The sequence below is a fragment of the Miniopterus schreibersii genome, assembly GCF_964146895.1.
Source record: "Miniopterus schreibersii genome assembly, chromosome: 4".
In the NCBI taxonomy this organism is placed as follows: domain Eukaryota; kingdom Metazoa; phylum Chordata; class Mammalia; order Chiroptera; family Miniopteridae; genus Miniopterus; species Miniopterus schreibersii.
The window spans coordinates 46,291,211-46,310,534 of NC_138105.1; the positions used below are offsets into that span (position 1 = coordinate 46,291,211).

Genomic DNA, 19,324 nt, shown 5'->3' on the forward strand with positions numbered 1-19,324 from the left:
AACCTGGTAAATGTAACCTAAGTGATCTCCACAACCCCAAATCACATCCTATCCACTTTATATCAAACGTCATTTGGTCCTTGATGGTTCACACCACCTTCTATTCTTTCTACCAATTAGTGCCTATTACTATAACATTCTGAATCAAATTCTGGCTCAGGGATTTATCAAAAGGTCAGTAACAGCTCTGAAAGTCTATTTTTCTTTCTTCATTGCCTAAGGTTAGATGAGTTGTTCTCCAAAAGTTTCACTACGGAACATGTCTCCTCTGTGCAAAATTTTCAAGACGGAAATGGCAAGTTTATCTTACTAAAATAAAAATACCGATCAAAAACAATTTCCACTATGATAAGACAGAAAACATGTATCAAAACTACACAGTCCCAAATAAAATGTTTATAAACAAATAGAGTTTATATACTTCCTAATAAGTACTTTCCTTTCCTTATCGAGAGGAGTGAAGCTTTCAGAACTTTGCTGTGTGAATTTTCGACATCTCAATCTCAAAGGTTCTGTTTCTTTCCTCCTCCTTCCTTCTCACTCGTCTCTTAAGAAAAAAGTGCTCCGGCCCTGGCAGGGGTAGCTCATTTGTTAGGAGTGCTGTCCTGTACACCAAAAGGTCCCGGGATCAATTCCTAGTCAGGCCGCATACCTAGTTGTGGGTTCAATCCCCAGTAGGGGCACATGAGGAAAAATCAATGACCTCGGGTGGGGATGAAAATAACAAGTGATCCCTCTCATTTCTAAAATTCTGTCCCTACACCTTGATCACCCCCCTCCTACTTAAGGATTCACTTTCTTCAGTCTCGTTCTTGTCTCTCTTTCTGTGAACATTCACAAGTATGACATTCATCCTCGGGTGCAAAACGATGTAAATGAGGTGAAACCTTATAAATAGGAAGGGAGTCGTCCCAATCCAACTCGACAGATTTAAAAAATAATGAAGTTCAGTATTTTTTTCATTTCACTCTTTAATAAAGCTCTGATTATAGAATGAAAATAAAGGAGGAAGCAAAAGTCATTATCATAAAATATGTCATAAGCAAAGGCTACATGGCAATGACTTCTCATCTTTATTTTTCAGCACTAAGGGCTTCTTTGTTATGATAAATATATATAAAAATTATCACAGACACAATTCTAAGAAATAAATTTTAAAAGGTTTCTTTAGAGGATGAACTGCTATGACTTTCAACAAGTCAACTCCAAAAGGTAGGAATTAATTTCCTATATAAAAACAAAATATTACAAAATTTTGCTCTTGCTTTTAAAAATTAAACAAATAGGATTCTTAAACATTATGTTTGAAAAGTTAACATTGTGATTTTTATTTACTAGTAATCATAGATTTGGGGGTAAAGAGTAACATTTCCCCCCTAAATACTGTAATCTCAATCAGAATTCGGAGGCTTTTCCTGCAAAGTGTGTGATTTTACAGGTTTACAACTTATACAGATTGGTGGAAAAGTTTATAAAATTAAGAAATTTATAAATGTTTAAGCACGAGAAAAGCGAAAAGGATACACCTATAACTCATAACTTTCCTTCACTGTCACTCTCTTCTTATTCCAGCTTAAATCGCTTTTTCCCCAATTACTTTCCCAATTATTTTGAACTTACACAAACTCTAAGTCATGTCTAATTCTATCCATAAGCTCTAAAAGAGATCACTTATTATATACTAATTTTAACAGTCACATTAATCTGCTCTCATGGTATCTTGATCCAATGACAAAGCTGCATTACAGTAGACTTAGAAATTTTGAAGAATATAGATATATAAAAAAGAAATATTTTAAATTATCTAAAATCTCATCATCCATTATAATCAATTAGTAAATGTGCTCTATCTCCTTTCAGTCTCCCTCTCTACTGTGTGCTATTCAAAACTAAAGTCGTTTTAGGTTATACTCCATGAAAATGTGGTATTCAACCACTCACTGACCTACAAAAACAGCAATTTCATATAGTTCAACCTAATACCATAATCACTACAGGTGTATGTACAAGTACAATTTTACACTCTTCTTCTGAGACTTTACATTAAATCATGAGCATTTCCCTGGTCTTCAATATTCTTCCCAATATGACGTTTTAAGGCTGGATAGTGGCTCAAACAAATGGATATAATAAACTCATTTAACCATTTCCCTGATGTTTGACACTGAATTATTTCCAGTTTTTCGCCATTACAAATGATGCTGGTATGGAACATCCTTGTACCTAAGTAAATCTCAGATTTCCTTCCTTAGAATTACTTACTAGAAGAAGGCTTACTAGGTCAAAGTTTATAAACACTTTAAATACTATTCAAACATGTTCTTAAAATGCCTACCAAAAAAGAATTTACAGTACCAATTTACATTTCACCCTTAGTGTATGAAACTGCTCATTCCATCTCAAAACTCCTTGACTTTAACAGTCTGATAGGTGACTTTACAAATCAACTGTGGTTTATAAATCAATTCTTAGAGAAGAGGAAGCTGGCAGACAATGTATACCAAAAGGTAAACTAGGAGCCCATTATCAACACTGATGGTTCTCAAAATTTGTTATGTATAAGAATCATCTGAGAGGTTTGTTAAAAATGAAACTCCCTGCCTCCCATTTCAGTGACTCTGTCAATAGGTTCTGATACAGATTTGTGCTTTCAACTACCACCCTGAATGACACAGATGCAAGTGATCTCTGAACCACACTTTGAGAAACATTACGGCAGAGAACAAGCATTTTATATGAATAATTACTGCAACAATGAAAAGCATATTCCAAATAGCTGAGTAACAGGTGAATGAATCAGTTACTTTTTATTCAAGACACAAAAATTAGGTAATCATATAAGGTCTTCAGACCAAAACTTGGCTTCATATCTATAGTCGCTGCTTAATTAAAACTGCGAATACTTTAAAAGTATATTAAAGTACAGCATTTTACTACAATTTTTAAAATATACAGGGTGTCCCAAAAAAATGTATACATACTTTAACAGCTGATAGCTCAACTTTTAAAATAAAATGTATTTTAATAAACATTGCCTTCATAATTATTCAGAGTGTGTATACTTTTGGAACACTGTGTGTGTGTGTGTGTATACATATATATACATATATATACATATATATATATATATATGTGTATATATATAATTTTTTAAAGTAAAAGTTTGAAAATTGGTTCTATTTCCTAGCTGCGTGATTTAAGGTAAGTCACATAATCTGAGCCTCAGTTCCCTCATCTTGAAAAATGACAATAAGAATGCCCATCTCATAAATGACATAATGAATATAGAAGCACTTAGTATAGCATCTGGTCCAATTAAGGGTTCTATAAATGTTTGTTATAATTATTCTGACATGATCATCACCTCAAAAGCACCTAATTCAATCAACCCACAAACCACTTTGCCTAGGCAACAAAAAAGTACTATATTCAGCTTATAACAGGCCATGGACGTGAGCACTACTAACATAAAGGCTACCTTAAAAAGAAATGTTACCACAAAATATGCTAGGTACGGAAATAAATTCTTTAACATTATCTTTCATACAGAGCATAGGAAAAAATGGCAGTGCCAGAATTTAATCCCAAATTTGTTCTCTTAAGAACTAGGATAATTATCCAGAATAACTAGGCTATTTAGAGAATATTGGATATCAAAAAGATAAAGCAGTGCTCTTGGCAAAATCATGCGCACGTGCACACACACACGCACAGAAAAAGAAAAAGACATGAAAAGTGAAAGGAGACATTTCATTACTACCTAGAAACTGATTTTTTAAGCAATTTCCTCTTTCCTCCTATTTCCAACTTCTATAGCTTCTACACCAACTATTATAACATCTCACAGCAGCATGAACAAATTGATTTCTTTTTAATGGAAATTTTAAGGCTGCGTTTAAGGAACCTTAAAAATGTTTATACATAAATTTGATCAAAGTCATCAAGTAGATTAGTGGCAGAGCCTGATTAAATCAAGTACAAGTAGGCTTTTTAAAAAAAGAACAGGCAGTTCCACTGGGGCTAGAACTTCACAAAGTATATTGCCTATTTTTTTTACACAAAATATTGTCTAAATACAGAATAATCATAGTATCTTCTATCTTTTATAACCAGTCCTTTTTCAAAAGCAATCGATATTTCTGGAATGCCCCTTTCCTCCTACTTGCTCAGCGTGCTGCAAAAAAGCTTTAATGCACCCCACTCCACTAAGACTTGTTGGTTATCCACCATTAACACTTCAATATATATGAAATTTAGACACATCCCTGACCAAGTCTCAAATGCTATTAATATATTTATGTTTATATTATCAGTGTTCACAGAGGGTTTTTTGGGGTGGGGAGTGAGGGAATAAACCTGTTACCTAATGAATAATAAAATATTACAAACACCAGTATTTATGATATTACAGTTTTCCTTAATTAATGTTTTAAGTATTGGAATTCAGGATAAAGTACAAAATGATATTGGTAATACTTACATCTTTCAAGAAACACTAAGGCTTCAAACACTAAGGGCAAGTGTTTACCCCAAAAAGAAAAGCTTTCTTCACACAGTGGTTTGAATAGTATTTATAATGGTAATTTTATGTTCAATTTCTTCTATAGCAGATTATTAACATTTAATTAATATAAATGTTTTTGAATGTCATTGGAAGAAACTGTATCATGGCAAGAACAGAAACTTGATTAAAGAACATAAATTAGGGAAGAACAGTATTTTTATATGTCAGTTCTGTACTAAACACTCTATACACTAGATAGTTAAAGAGGGAGAGGAGCTAGTGAGGAAGGGAGAGAGGGAGATAATTTTGCTTCCTTAATGCAAAGCACTCAGCAAAACTTGAATGTAGACAAAGTCTTGAGCATCTGAGTCTCACTTTTGTTTCTGCAACACTATTCTATTCTACTTTAAACTTTAGTCCTATACTTCTATATTTGTAACCAATTATTTGTTTAAAAGACATAAAGATGAAAACAAAGATTATTAAAATATAATCACTGGAAATTCATAATCTGGGATATTAAGGTTTTAATTTTCTATATCCTTAAACATTACTTTAAAATAGCTACTATGTTTTCATCAATAATCCTTAGCATTGGTCCAACTCAGATTTCCTAAATCTTGTTATATCTATGAAACCATAAAAAAGCAAAGGACCAAAAAAGGATATAAAACAACTCTTGCGAAATTAATTCACTAGTGCAAGAACTTACCATAATTCCATTATTATAATTACAGCTAGAGTTTGAAACTGATGAAATTTGGAAATGTTAAGAATATTCTGTTTCATTTAGATAACATAGAATAGTTAAATAAATTCTTATATTTTCAAGATACGTTCTGTGATCAATACCAGAGTATGCTGATACATATGTTGATACTGAGTGAGAGTAGGGAGCAGAGAGATTATATTTCATTATATTCAAGGCTAGTAGTACCAATGGAGTTTTTTATGAATTGATGAATGAAATAATATACAGTCTCTAAAATTTCATGAGGGTACTCAAATTAACTAAAATTACTGAGGCTACCCAAAACTTCAAGCGAAGAAAACAAAAAAGAGAAACCTAGTATTCTAATTTTAAAAATAAGTGCTGCTGCTTTAAGTGGCCAGCAGCCTCACATCAACTCCAGGCTGCAATCACAACATCCATTAGAGTGCTCCACAGCTCAGAGCGAGCAAGCAAGTGGTTGTCAGCACAGCTAGTAAATCACCTGATCCTATTACAAAATCAATTACTGCAGTGCATTTCCATTGCTACACAATCTGATGATGACAGAATGATATTGGATAGCTACTGCAAGGTCAAGAAAACTGCTAAGAACATCTTTAATTGGACTTTTATTTTTAATCATTTGGTCCTAGTTATAATGCATCCATTTTAATTGTATATTTTTATTTGAAATAAATCTCTGTAGTTACCTTTGGTTGCCTGGGACATTCGATGGATAATCTCTGCAACTGGTCTGATGTATGACTACAAGAGAACAGATCGGAGCAGCAGGTCGAACGGCTCAACCTCTTCATTAAAGAAGAAATAATGCTGCAGCCACAGCCACACATTGACTTGCTCATTAGATGAGAATTTAACTAAAAAGATCAGAACTGGTAATGTCCCATATATGCTCAAAATTGGCTAAATGCCTCATTCTGCAGCTTTCTGGCTGAAAGAAACACTGTTAAAAAAAAATAAAACAACAGCTTCCCTACAGAAGATACCAGCCACAAACTCATCTCCAAGAAAAACTCGATATTAAAAACAGAAGTCTCCCGGCTACTCTTTAGAAAGAAGGTAAGGTGCTTTAATATTTCCAACTGTTTTATATTAAAACCCAAGTACTTAGCAAAGGAGCAAACTCAAGATAATACACCCCAAAATTATACTAACCACTCTTTCTGTCCTCCATCAGTTTAGATCTGTTTGCCTACTCCTCAGCTCAGCCTATCCAACCTGTTCCCTCTGTAAATGCACACTATTTCAGCAACCAACAGGAAAGAGCCCCACCCCTCCCTGTCCCCATACACACTGTGCAAGAACCGCTCAATATCTGGAAAAGAACTGCTGCTGCATTGCTTTGAGAAACAACAGGGAGCAAATTACTGGACGGATTCTTTAACTTACCAATCAGAACTGCTGACCTTTCATGACTCTACGATTCAAGAAGCCTGCCAAACCCTCACAAGTAAGAATAATCAACTGATTTTACTTGTATATTAGAGATTAATTTACTGGATGATTTTCAATCTTATTCAACCTAAAATATGGAAACAAGCATAAGTATTTTTTAACAAAATTTAGACTAGCTATTAAAACAATCTTTGAGTATTGCTGGGAGGGGGCAGGATGGTGGCTGGTGTGCAAAGTAAAATATTCCCTCTAAATATTGTACTTAAACTTGAGAAATATGTGGCAATAAAACTCTATAGCAAAAACAGTGGTATAGATAATGATGGGCTAAATAAGCAAGATAACCTAAGGAGGCACTGCTATCATAAATGTTAGAGGAGTTTTAATGAGAAGAAAAGAGTATGTGGCTATAGGCAGGTATTGACAATAAGTAAAAAGCCATCAAAAACCTGGTTGTTTTGATACTAAATCTTCTCCCAGTTAGTTATTTGCATCTCATTAAAGAGAGTCAAAAAACACAAACCACCCTAAAAACATAAGCAATAGTATTAAGTATGTTAGCCATACTCTAGTACCTTTTATACTTAAGCATCCTATTTTGCCTATAAAGATATTTAAGTATAGCATGTAGTTATAATCCACGTTATTATTTCCAGGACAAGAGAAGATACATTAATACAAATACTTTATAGTCTTCACAAATAATACTTCAAATAGAAACATACACAGACCAGTGATTATCAATCTCTTCAAACAGCACCCTTTTTGAGGAAGATAGTCTAAAAATTAAATGTTGTAAGAAACCTTGAATTAAAACGTGTATTTTTAAAACTTCCTCCTTTCTGTGGCACTGAAAGGTTCTTTATTTGTGTGTGCCTCATGCTCAATTTCTTCCTCGGTTTAAAGCTAAAAAGAGGCAGGATTGTCTCTTCCTTCACCTTGCACTGCCCTTTTGATAGTCATATTATACATAAATCAATTTCTAGAATATCTAAAAACAGGCATGCACTTCACATTGAATTAAAAAACACAAAAACATCTTTTGTAGATTCAGGCTATGGAAACAAGCAAAATAACGCAGTAACCTTTTACTCGCCTGCTGGAGGTACTGCCTGCTGCACAGGATTTTAAATCCTCTCTGCAGATGCAATTGAGAAACTCTGCCTTTCCTGTGTGCTGCTTGCTACAGCTATTCATCGAAAGAGCACATTATGTGGAAAATATGAAGTATTACCAGTTTAAGTTTCTTATATGATTTAACAAAAGAACTTCTAAAATCTAGCTGTAGCTCTTGCTCGGTCACATTTTCAGATGCATGTCAGACACACTGGGGAAAGGTCTTATTGCTGCTGATGTACTGCTCCTAGCAAATGTGCAAGACCAGGAAGCCAAGAGAGGAATGAAAATATTAATACAACATTCTAACGTACTGTGCATTAAAATCCATATGATTTATATTATCAACAAATATATAACATACCCATAGTAATTTGAGATTTTGATTAGCTTTATAATTAAGAAAAACCTGCAACTAAACCATTGTGTCTAATACTATTGGCAAGCATCAATAAAAATTCCCACCAAATGCTATTAATGAAAGTTATTTTACTAGCTACTCAAAATCAATGTTGTTTTTAAACAAAACCATGAAATAAAATATCCAAAGTATAGATTACTTATGAAATAATTTGACATGTAACGCTTTATCCCCCTCATTCCCCCACCAATAGTCTCTGGATCTTATATTAGTTATAACTAAAATAGAAAGTAAGCAATAAGGGCTATCTTCATTATTTATTATTTTTCCTTCCATGTCAGCTAATTTAATGGACTATTGATTCTTAGGTTGCATACAGATGGAGGAAGAAGGTAAACCAACAAAGATAAAGCTTTAAAAACTATCAGGGAGAAAAACACACACTAAAAAAAAACAACACACCCATAGTGCTGTTTAGGAAAAACAGATAATATTTATCTTTAATTGTCTAGCTACAGATATGTTTAAAAAGATACAACATTAATATTTGCTCACTAATGACAATTAAGAATCATGATTATTTTAAAAATAAACTGCATTTTAAAGTTGTACCTTACTCCTTAATTGCATGTTACTCTAAATATCAAAAACTTTTTTTTAAGTTAACAACCTATTTCTATTGAATTAATTTCTACTTCTCTAAGAAATAAGGTAACCATTCTATTACACTATAGTCTAAAAGATGCGTAATCTACAAACACAACGCTCAAATTTATATGCATAAGCACAAGCTAACTTCAACAGTTTCCCTAAAGTAAAATGTATCAAATAGAAACTTATCCATAACTGACACTACTATATTTTTTTAAATAACAGTGTTCCTGGTATTTACTAATACCAGTCAATATTTGAATTTCCAAGATTGTGTCAAAAATGTCTTTTCTAGGAAATTTGATCTAAACAGAATCCAAACAAGAACCACTCTTTGTATGTAGCTATTATGTTTCCTTTCTTTCTTACTTGAGAGCAACTCCCCATGCTCTTTTTATGCCATTGACTTACAGAATCCATGTTAGCTGTCCTACATTCTGAAACTGCATGCTTCTTCATTGTTACCCACTTTGCACCCTAATCTCTCCTATTTCCTACAAGAAATACTAGAGGTAGATAGCCTACATAAAAATCCCTCTAACTCCAAATAATCAAATAGCAATTCAAGTCTACTGGCAATTTTTGAACACCTGTTGAAATTAATTTGAAAATTTTAACATGGTGCAATAGCTCTGAAAAGACAGAAGAGGGAACTATAATATTTAGGAATTCCACACTTAAATAGCACTAAATTTTGTTTTAAATTTAAACAATGATTTTCAACTTTGCAGTGGTTAAAAATATAGTAATGATTGTTTTATATACTTTTTTCTCCTAAAAATACAAACAAAAATCCTAGAACAAAGAAAAAGATTTGGAAGAATACACAGATATTTATAAGTTGTATCACACTAATAAATTATAACCACTAACAAAAGTCATCACTTAAAGTTCCAGTTGACCCTTGAACAATGCAGGGGTTAGGGGTTCCAACCCTTGTGCACCTGAAAATCTGCATATAACTTCTGAGTCCAAAAAACTTAAGTTGTCTTCCAGTATCCATAGGGGATTGGTTTCAGGACCCCAGGTGGATACCAAAATCCAAGCATGTTTAAGTGCCCTATATAAAACGGCATGGATCAATGCATAAAGTTGGCCCTTCACATCCACACCTGCTGACTGAAAACAGTGCAGGCATTTATCAAAAAAAAAAACTCCATGTGTAAGGGGACCCACGCAGTTCAAACCCATGTTGTTCAAGGGTCAACTATAATCTAACAATGCACTTTCCTTTTCTAAATAATTTCTTCAATAATCAATAATAAATAAGGATACCCAAATAAAACCAATGTATGTGTTTTTTAAATAACTATTTTTGTTTACAATGTTTTTTTAAAAAAGTCACCAGGAAAATGTATAGCAAATTGCTTTTACATACTTATTTTTTCTAAGGTAAACTACAAAAAGATTTTAGTAATAATGACATCTCAGGGATAGGTATACATAGTCTACTAAGGTTTCTGTTCTGGAGAATACTGACATTTTTTAAGCATAAACTTAATTTATATAGAAATGCAAACCTACCACTTTAATTAAAACTAAAGTATTTTATGCAAGGACATAATAGAAGAGCAAGTCTGTAGTACACAAATGACTATACCAAGGCAAGATGGAAGAGTTACCATGTAACTATAGGACAGAATTCGGGTAAGCTTTCTGTTACTATCTAAGAAGGATCTCCTTTACTCCAGTTTCCCATAACATGTTCTTCATTTCTTTTGGAGTCCTCACCAGCAGCACTTTAACATTCAAATTTCCACCAAAATTCTACTTATGACCATTTGGGTATTTTTCTAAGAAGCTATAGGCTTTCTTTACCATGCTCCTTACTTTCTTCTGAGTCGTCATCTTCAGCATCTTTAGCACCCATTTCTACCAATTTTATTTATAATGATTTAAGTATTCTCTAAGATGATATGTTCTCTCTGCTGTGCTCCTCACTTCCTTCTGGGACCTCACCAGCAGTCTTTACATCTATATTTCTACCAACAGTACATTCAGGGCAATCTAGAGTTTTTCTATCACGCTCCTCAAAATTTTACGCATTACCTAATTTCAAAGCCACTTCTATGTTTTTTGGTATTTGTTACAGCAGCACCCCCATTTCCAGAAACCAAAATCTGTATTCTCTTCCTAAAGCTGCAATAATAATACTGTAAACTTGGTGGCATACAACATGAATTTATTATCTTATAGTTCTTGAAGTGAAGTCCAAAATCAGTTTCACTGGGCTAAAATCAAGGTGTTGGCAGGCCAGTGTTCTTTTCAGAGGCACTAGAAGAGAATCTGTTTCCGTGTCTTTTCCAACTTTTAGAAAGCTGCCTGAATTCCTTAGCTCGGGTCCTTTCCTCAATCCTCAAAGTGCCATCACTCTAACCTCTACTTCAGTCTCCCATGTCTTTCTTTCTGCACTAATGATGGGAGGGTGGCATGCATGGATACCAGGAGGAGAGGGGATGGAACCTGTGTGGCCCCATCCCACACCTCACCCTATTCCTCTCTTGCATTTGTCTGTGCCTAAGTTGTATCCTTTATAATAAAAGTGTAATTGTAAGTATAGAGATTTCTGTGAGTTCTGTGAGTCATTCAAGCAAATTATCCAACGTGAAGGGTACTTGTAGAAACCTCTAAATTTGTAGCCAAGTCAGACAGAAGTAGAGGTTTCTGGGAGACCCCACTTGCGGCTGGCATCCAAAGTAAAGGCACTCTTACTGGGCACCTTGCCCTTTAACTTGTAGGATATCACACTAACTATGGGTAGAGTTAGTGTCCAAATTGCATTGCACTGAACTGAATTGTAGGCACCCAGTTGTTGTAAGGGATGTGCTGTAGGAACATAGATATTAACTGTGCAATTCAGGAAAGATTTCTGGTTATAAGGTAAAGGGTGGTATTACTCAGTTTCCAATGGATTTCACCACATCTATCCTCCCCAATGCAATAAGAAAGAGAAAGTTCAGGAAACTTGTAATTTGATGTTTAAGATAAACTTTCTAAGCAGACTGACAGAGTAGTCAAAAATAAACTATACGAGTGATAAGGTACATTTACTTTCTCTTCTAAGAGAGTTTCTAATAAATTTTTCACAAGCATTTTGACATTTTTAACTCTCAAAGGTAAAAGATATATATATCAACTTAAGTCAACTAAGAAGAATGATCCAGATGTGAGTGATCCAGCATACCACAGGGACACTATTAGGAAATCAACACATCTGGGCTCCAGGTCCAAGTATATGATACATTATTAAAACAGTTACAACAGCCCAGCTGGTGTGGCTAAATGGTTTAGCATCAACCCATGAACAAAGAAGTCACTGGTTTGATTCCCAGTCGGGGCACATGCCCAGGTTGCGGGCTCGATCCCCATTAAGGGGCGTGCAGAAGGCAGCCAGTCAATGTTTCTCTCTCATCACTGATGTTCCTATCTGTCTATTCCTCTCCCTTCTTCTATCTCTAAAATCAATAAAAACTTATTTTTTTTTAAATGGTTACATCAAAAAATATTTTCAATTTATTTTACTATCCAGTATATATTCTATAGAGTTTATATTTTATCATAATGTTTTTAATCATATTGGAGCTAGAATTGCTAATTTCCATAACAAATGGATTCAGACAAGTCAGAAATTCTCAAAAGCAAGGTCTGGGGATGTACTATATATAAATATACATTACTGTATAAATAAAGATGTACTATACTCGCTCTGAGTTAAAGAAATAGCCAGTCATCCATGGCAAGTAACAATACCAAACAAACAGAAAGCTTTTAGTTTATACTATTAATAGTGTAAGATAGTGATATTCAACCATTTTCCCCCAACAGAACTCTTTCCAAATGAAATGTTACTTCCTTTAGAACTTCTTATAATAATAGTAATAATAGTGAACTGACAAATAATTCCATGTTTTTGTTTACCTCTTTGATGGTTCTCTTGCTTCCAGGATTTCCCTCAGTAAATTTCCAGCTGCTTGGCTAACCCTACATTCTGTCATATGCCACTGCAACTATAGGAGGCTGGGGTGCCCCCTAAGACAAGAAAGCCACAAATATCCAATTCTTACATATTGCAGTTGCAGACTTTAAAGAATAACCTCATCTGGCTTCTGCCTCCTTTTGATCATTTTCCACTGCTTTGAAATAGTTGGAAGTTTTCTTCCAATATTTTATCCAGATTTTATCACTGTTATATGATAAACTACTTTACTGGCATCCCTGCATCATTACAGGGTCTCAAAATTCTATTAATGTGAATTGAAAAACTAAGTCTTGATTTCCATTCCTCCCACTGCATTAGGGCCTTCATCTCATCACACAAGAATTTAAAGTACCAGCACCTTCCGGTCTTCTCTGCCTTACATACAGTCAGTACACAGAAGGTGGTTTCTTGCCAGTATACTCCTCCTGTCCTTAGAAAGAGTGTTTTCTGTGAAAACCAGGAAACATGTCATGAGAAACTTCATTTTAATTTTCAACTCCACCACTACCTGTTAAACCATAAGCAAATCACAATCTCTCTGACCCTTATTTCTACTCTCTGCAAATAAGAATATCATCTGCCTCATTAGTTAAGCTTAGGGCCAAAATATTGTGACTAATGTTAACAAGTGTAGACAAGAGTCTGCCACAGATGTTACAGGCCTTGTGACATGAGACTAAGAGAATGGTTAACATCGTTATCTGAAAAAGAACAAAATGAACAGACTGGGGAACTCAGATAATGAATTCATTCACTTATTCAACAAGCATTGACTGAGTTCCAACAACATATCAAGTATTGTACAAAGCAAATTTTTCAGGTTAAGAAATAATAATTTGGGGGAGCTGAGAACTTAATGACTGAGGTAAAACAAGTAATGAAGGAAAATGTGGAATCTGTGAGTCATCAAAATTTGTGTTAATTCACATAATGAAAACAGAGACCATATCCTAGCAATATACTATATAACTAGCAGGGGCAAAGAGCAAAGCTTCAACCCAGTGTACACTTAAGGGATATGTGAACGAAAAGCAATAACAAAGAAAGCAAACGTGTAGTCCGAGAGATGGTAGAAAGTCACTGAAGTACAGTATCACAAAAGACAAGGGAGAAGTGGCTGTTAAGAAGCAAAATACCAAGTGCTGAAAAGGGTAAGGTAGGATGAGAAATGAAAAGACACACATTTAGCAACTTGGGGGTCAATCTTATCTTGGGGGTGATACAGAGCATTTCAACAGCTTAACCAATGCCTATCTACCTGGTATTGTGAGAAAAGTGGTTTACTTTCACTCGAGAAAGCAGAACTCCAGCAGAAACAATAGTCAAAGGACAGAAGGTGGTTACATACGAGTTAAGAAATTGGACGCTCAGGCTGTAAATCAAACAAGCTTGGTGATGCTGGGGAGGATAAGAGTAGAAGGTGTTTTTCAAGATTACGTGCGATAAGGCAAACCACCCAGTACACAGCATAAGGAGGAATATACGGAAAATAGCCAAGTTCGAGAGACGGGAAGAAAGGTCAGATGAAGAATACAGACGTTCCCTCTCTAAGGAAATAAAAACATTCTGTTCTTTGAGTAAAGATAGACTAAAGAAAGAGACAGGACAGAATATGAAATGAAAAAGGAGAAAGGTAAACAGGTACAGGACTGATTGTTTGAGGACAGAGAAAAGGTTCCAAATAACTAATATTCAGAATGAAATAGATCAAAAAGAGATGCGGCTCACCAGGAAGCACTGAGGCTGAGCCGTGGGGGGCAACGTGAATCTGCATTGGGACCCTCTCAAAGAGTGAACTGACACAACTCTAGCAAAGCTAGTCCATGCACAGGGAAGGGAACAGCACAGAAGAAATGGGCAGCTGTAATTATTTAGATTAATAGCCTGGGAAATTTGTGACAATCAGGAGAAGGAAATCCTGGGAATGAACAAGAATAACATTAAATGGCTACTAGATTGAATGTGGGTTATTCTGGATTAAGTTTTTCACTTAAAAAGTGATTTCAGAAGAAAAAAGCTTTTAGGAAAACTTCATTGCATGATGTGGTTACTACAGTAACTATACTGGGAGTAAAGGGCATCAATACCACTTTTCAATGGTTTTCAGACATTTGTGCAAACACAGTGCGACATTTACAATAAAGATTAGTGAATACTGAAAGATGCTTCTGAGGAAGACTATTTCTATCCGCACAACCCTCACCAACCCTGACCAACATCTCTAATTGATCAGCAGAGTAGCAAACTCTGGGGCACGTGCTGAGAAGCTGCTACCTAGAGTATAAGGCAGTCCTTATTGACTTTAATGAAATCAGTGGTTTAACCGAAGAGTAATCCTTACCTTGTCAGAAAAAGGGGCCTCCACTAATATTAAACCCCCATTTCAAATATAAATACTCAAAGAGAATGAATATATACTCAGTAATTATGTTAATAAGCATAGAGAACAAGAGAAGGGAAAAGGGAAAGAATGCACAAACGCCCTTTTGCCTTAATTCAGCCTTAAATAGGTCACCAAGATCCTGGTAACTTCCACATCTGACACACACCAGACAAGGACATAACTCGCTCAACTAAATCTTTTACTTATTTTTTATCACAATGGAAATTTAACACCATAATGAATGGCATAACATCAATTTTCATTTCCTTTTCTATTACAAAATGTCCATGGAGAGTATAATATAAATTACAAGAACATCAACATGAAGAGCAAAGTTGCCTATAAAAGGGGCACTTAAGTGACTGTTAACCAATGGACACCATGATTTAAAATCAACTAACAAGAAGAACAGCAATAATCTTAGCTCTGTAAAATTTCATTAAAATAGATTTTGGTTATTATAAGTTAACACAGAATACTGTTAAACAATACAAAAGAAAGACACAAAAGTAAATTTTCCTAATAAAAATACATTTACTACACTATATTACAACCCTTCTGCCCTTACACAGAAAGCCAATGCTACTAAGAGTGGTCACATGCTACTGTTAAATGCCATTTATCTAAAAAACTAAATTAGACAACATTATAGACCAATATATCCTGAAATACACCTTCAATTGATTAAAAAAAGCCACATTATGATAAACTAAAATGGTCCCATAAAAATTTAAAAGACATATACTAAATAAAGCAGAGGAAAATAGGCTTATTAAAAACATTGAAATTTTATTGCCTACAAATAACCTATACAAGATTAAAATCATTAAGATTCTCAAAATCTATTGTCTCTTTATAGGAAAGAGTTAAAAGAACTGTTACTATGCTTAGCCTAAAAAGCTAATATACAGTAAGTGCCACGATAAAGTATTAAATTCTTCTCCAGTCCAAAAAAATAAGAATTCACAAGACTAAATAAATATGCCATATACAGCTAACATTTTCATGGTAACACAGGGGATCAAAACATAACATTTTGCTTAAAACAATTAGCTGAGGAATCGAAGTACAAATACAAGAATAATTGCTTCCTTTGGGCTTTGGCTGTCAAACACAGGAAATGCCAATGCTTTATAGTCCTGTGATAATTAAACCTTGTCACAGACCTAAACTATCAACAAATATTTATTTAAACATAAATTTTCAATATGACACCAGAAGCACAGCAACAAAAGAAAAAAAACTTTTGTGCTTCAAAATATACCAGAAAGTGAAAAGACAATCCACAAAAGGGGAGAAAGTGTTTACAAATTATGTATTTCATAAGGGACTAGTTTCCAGAATATATAAAGAATGATTACAATTCAACAATAAAAAGACAACCAAATTAAAAAATGGGCAAAAGATCTGAACAGACAATTCTCCTAAGAACTTACGTAAATGGTCAATAAACACATGAAATAATGCTAATGATTAGTTATTATGGAAATGAAAATCAAAACCACAATGAAATACCACTTCACATCTATTAGGATGGTGAAAATCCAAAGACGACTGACAAGAACAAGTCCCTGTGAGGGTGTGAAGTAACTGCAATCCTCATACACTGTCGGTAGGACGGGAAAATATTGCAGCCATTTTTAACAGTTCCACAGAGCTAAACACAGTTACTATATTACCCTGCAATTCCACTCCTATAAGTACACACCTAAAAGAATGAAAACGTATGCCAACACAAAAACTTATACAAAAATGCTCACTGCAGCAGCATTCCTAAATAGACAAAAAGTAGATACAAGCCATCAACTGATGAATGGATAGTCAAAATGTAATATACAATGGAATAGTTTTTGGCCATAAAAATGAATGATACATGCTAAAACATGAATAAATCTTGAAAATACTTTGCTAAACGAAAAAAATCAATACAAAAGAACAAATATTGTATGATTCCAATTAATATGAAATGCCCAGAATAGACAAACCCATAAAAACTGAGAGTACATTGTCTAGGGCAATAGGGGAAGAGGGTTTACGGAAAATAGTTATTGCTAAAAGATAAAGGGGTTGGGGGATTATAAAAGTATCTTAAAATTAGATTGTAATGATTATTATACAACACTGAATACACTAAAAATCATTGAACTGTACACTTAGGGATGACTTTTCTGGTATGTGAGCTTATTTCAGGGCAGCAGTCACTAAACATAAATGAATAAATCTGCAAAAGGGAAATATATGTCACAAACATATACAATGCAAAGGTGGTTTCTTCCCTCAGACTAATTCGAATATATGTATCGACTGAGGAGGGAAATGTCATTAAGTTACTCTTTTTTACTTAATACACATCTCCAGATATCAGTTACCAAATTTTAAAGTAGTAAAAATTTGTTTAAAAAATTCTTGTAACATCATTTGCTCCTAAACTTGTTACATTTATTATAAATATACAGTAAGCAGAGTAATATAACTGTTGAATATTTAAGCATCAACTATGATTATTACAGAACTTTAGAAACATCATTTGGTTGAATATTTATTGTTTCAAACACATTAAAAAGTATAATAAAAGAAATCAATGTTTATTTTTAAATATTTTTTCATGTAGCTAGGAAATTTCCTTCAGCTAATCAAACAGGTGTAGTCATCTTTTAAAATATTTTATTGACATTAAAACAATCAAAAAACTTTATTATAACATTTGATTAACCAATGCCTCAATACTTGCACCCCTCCCCCACTGTTGGAGTATATTTAATAATTTTAACATCTATCATGATTAACCAAGGCATTGTTGTATCTACATAAATACTATATAGTTGAAGCAGAACACATTGAGATCAACTCTCCTACTTTTACTCAAAAATAAAAAAGTAAAAACCTTATCTAGTAAAATCATAAGCTTTTGATATTCTTAACTACAGACACCTATCAAATTTATCATATTATAATGTTATCACAAAGAAACTGGACTAGTCCAGATAGGAAACAGCATAGGGCTTGACAAGAGTACTGGTCTTCATACTGGCTTATTGTGGTGAACAGAACCTAATGTAAGGAGGACTGAAGTACTGCAGAGCTATAGAAGAAATGTATACTAGTATCAACAGCTAACAGAAAACTGCTACAAAAATCTTAGGCAGGAAAAATCCTGTTTCATTCACAAAGTATTAGCATTTCTGCTAATAAGACTATTTCTTTCTCTGAACTCTTTTAAATACATAGGCTGCACACTAAAAGAATTTTCTGAATACCATGTGTAGAAAGAATCAGAAGGAGAGCAGAATAAATATAAAGAGAAGAAATTCCCAGTGCCAGGTAAAAATTTTAAAAATATAAATTATAATTATCATTTACAGTGGCTATTGAAAGTGTCATTAATGTTACATACATGTAAACTTAAGTAACATGCAAACTATTTAATATGAAAAGTATGTACTTACCAAATATTTAAATAGCCTTGTAAAAATCCCGCTGATGGTTGAAACTCCCTAAATAAAAAATAAGAAGAAACAATTTTTCAACTTCAAAAGTTAACCCTACTCTGTAAAATCTAGCCAAGAATCCCATTTATGAGAGCAAAGTCTTTTTCACAACACTTTAAAACCCAAATCACATGCTGAAACTTTGACCCATGATAAATATAAAATGTTTTTCTAATCTTGTAAATAATTGAGATTTAATAGTATAATATAAAAAAACTAACAAACTATTAAGATGTTAGTAGAATTTACTAGATTACCAAAACAGTGATTGCTATAATAAACCAGATTTTAAAAATTACAAACCAAGATAACAGCATGCATGTCTTAGAGAAGCATTCATATGCTGAATTCTTGGCTATCAATATACAATGTTATAGTCTACATTCCAGTATTAGTTACCACCTTTGAAGTGGTACCCACACAATCTAACTAACATCTACAGAGTTAAAGCAGAGCCAATGTCTTGGAAAGATATTTTACAAAGTGTTTATTTTTATTTAAAAATTAACATGAGAAAGCATTTTAAAATCCACCCTATGTGAGTACTAAAAAAAAAATTAAAATATTTTAACCACAATAAAAAGAAATGTATAAACTGACAAATTAATTTTACTATTTACCAAAGTTAGCTATAAATAATTTTATAATAAACACAGTACAAGTCTCAAGTCAAAACAACCTTCAAAATAAAGTTCAAAAATTCAGTAATAAAGC

At 33.6% G+C, this 19,324-nt stretch overlaps 1 protein-coding gene across 6 annotated transcripts in view; it reads right to left on the reverse strand.

The window, feature by feature from the left end:
• Positions 1-19,324, reverse strand: part of FBXW7 (F-box and WD repeat domain containing 7) — a 156,293-nt gene that overhangs the window by 103,178 nt on the left and 33,791 nt on the right. For 5 of the 6 annotated variants that reach the window (XM_081135353.1, XM_081135359.1, XM_081135355.1 and 2 more), the window contains exon 2: positions 18,569-18,616. The exons of the other annotated variant lie outside the window; for it this stretch is intronic. The gene's annotated coding sequence lies outside the window, so the exon portion shown is untranslated. The remainder of the gene's footprint in view (positions 1-18,568; positions 18,617-19,324) is intronic. 6 annotated transcript variants of the gene reach the window in all.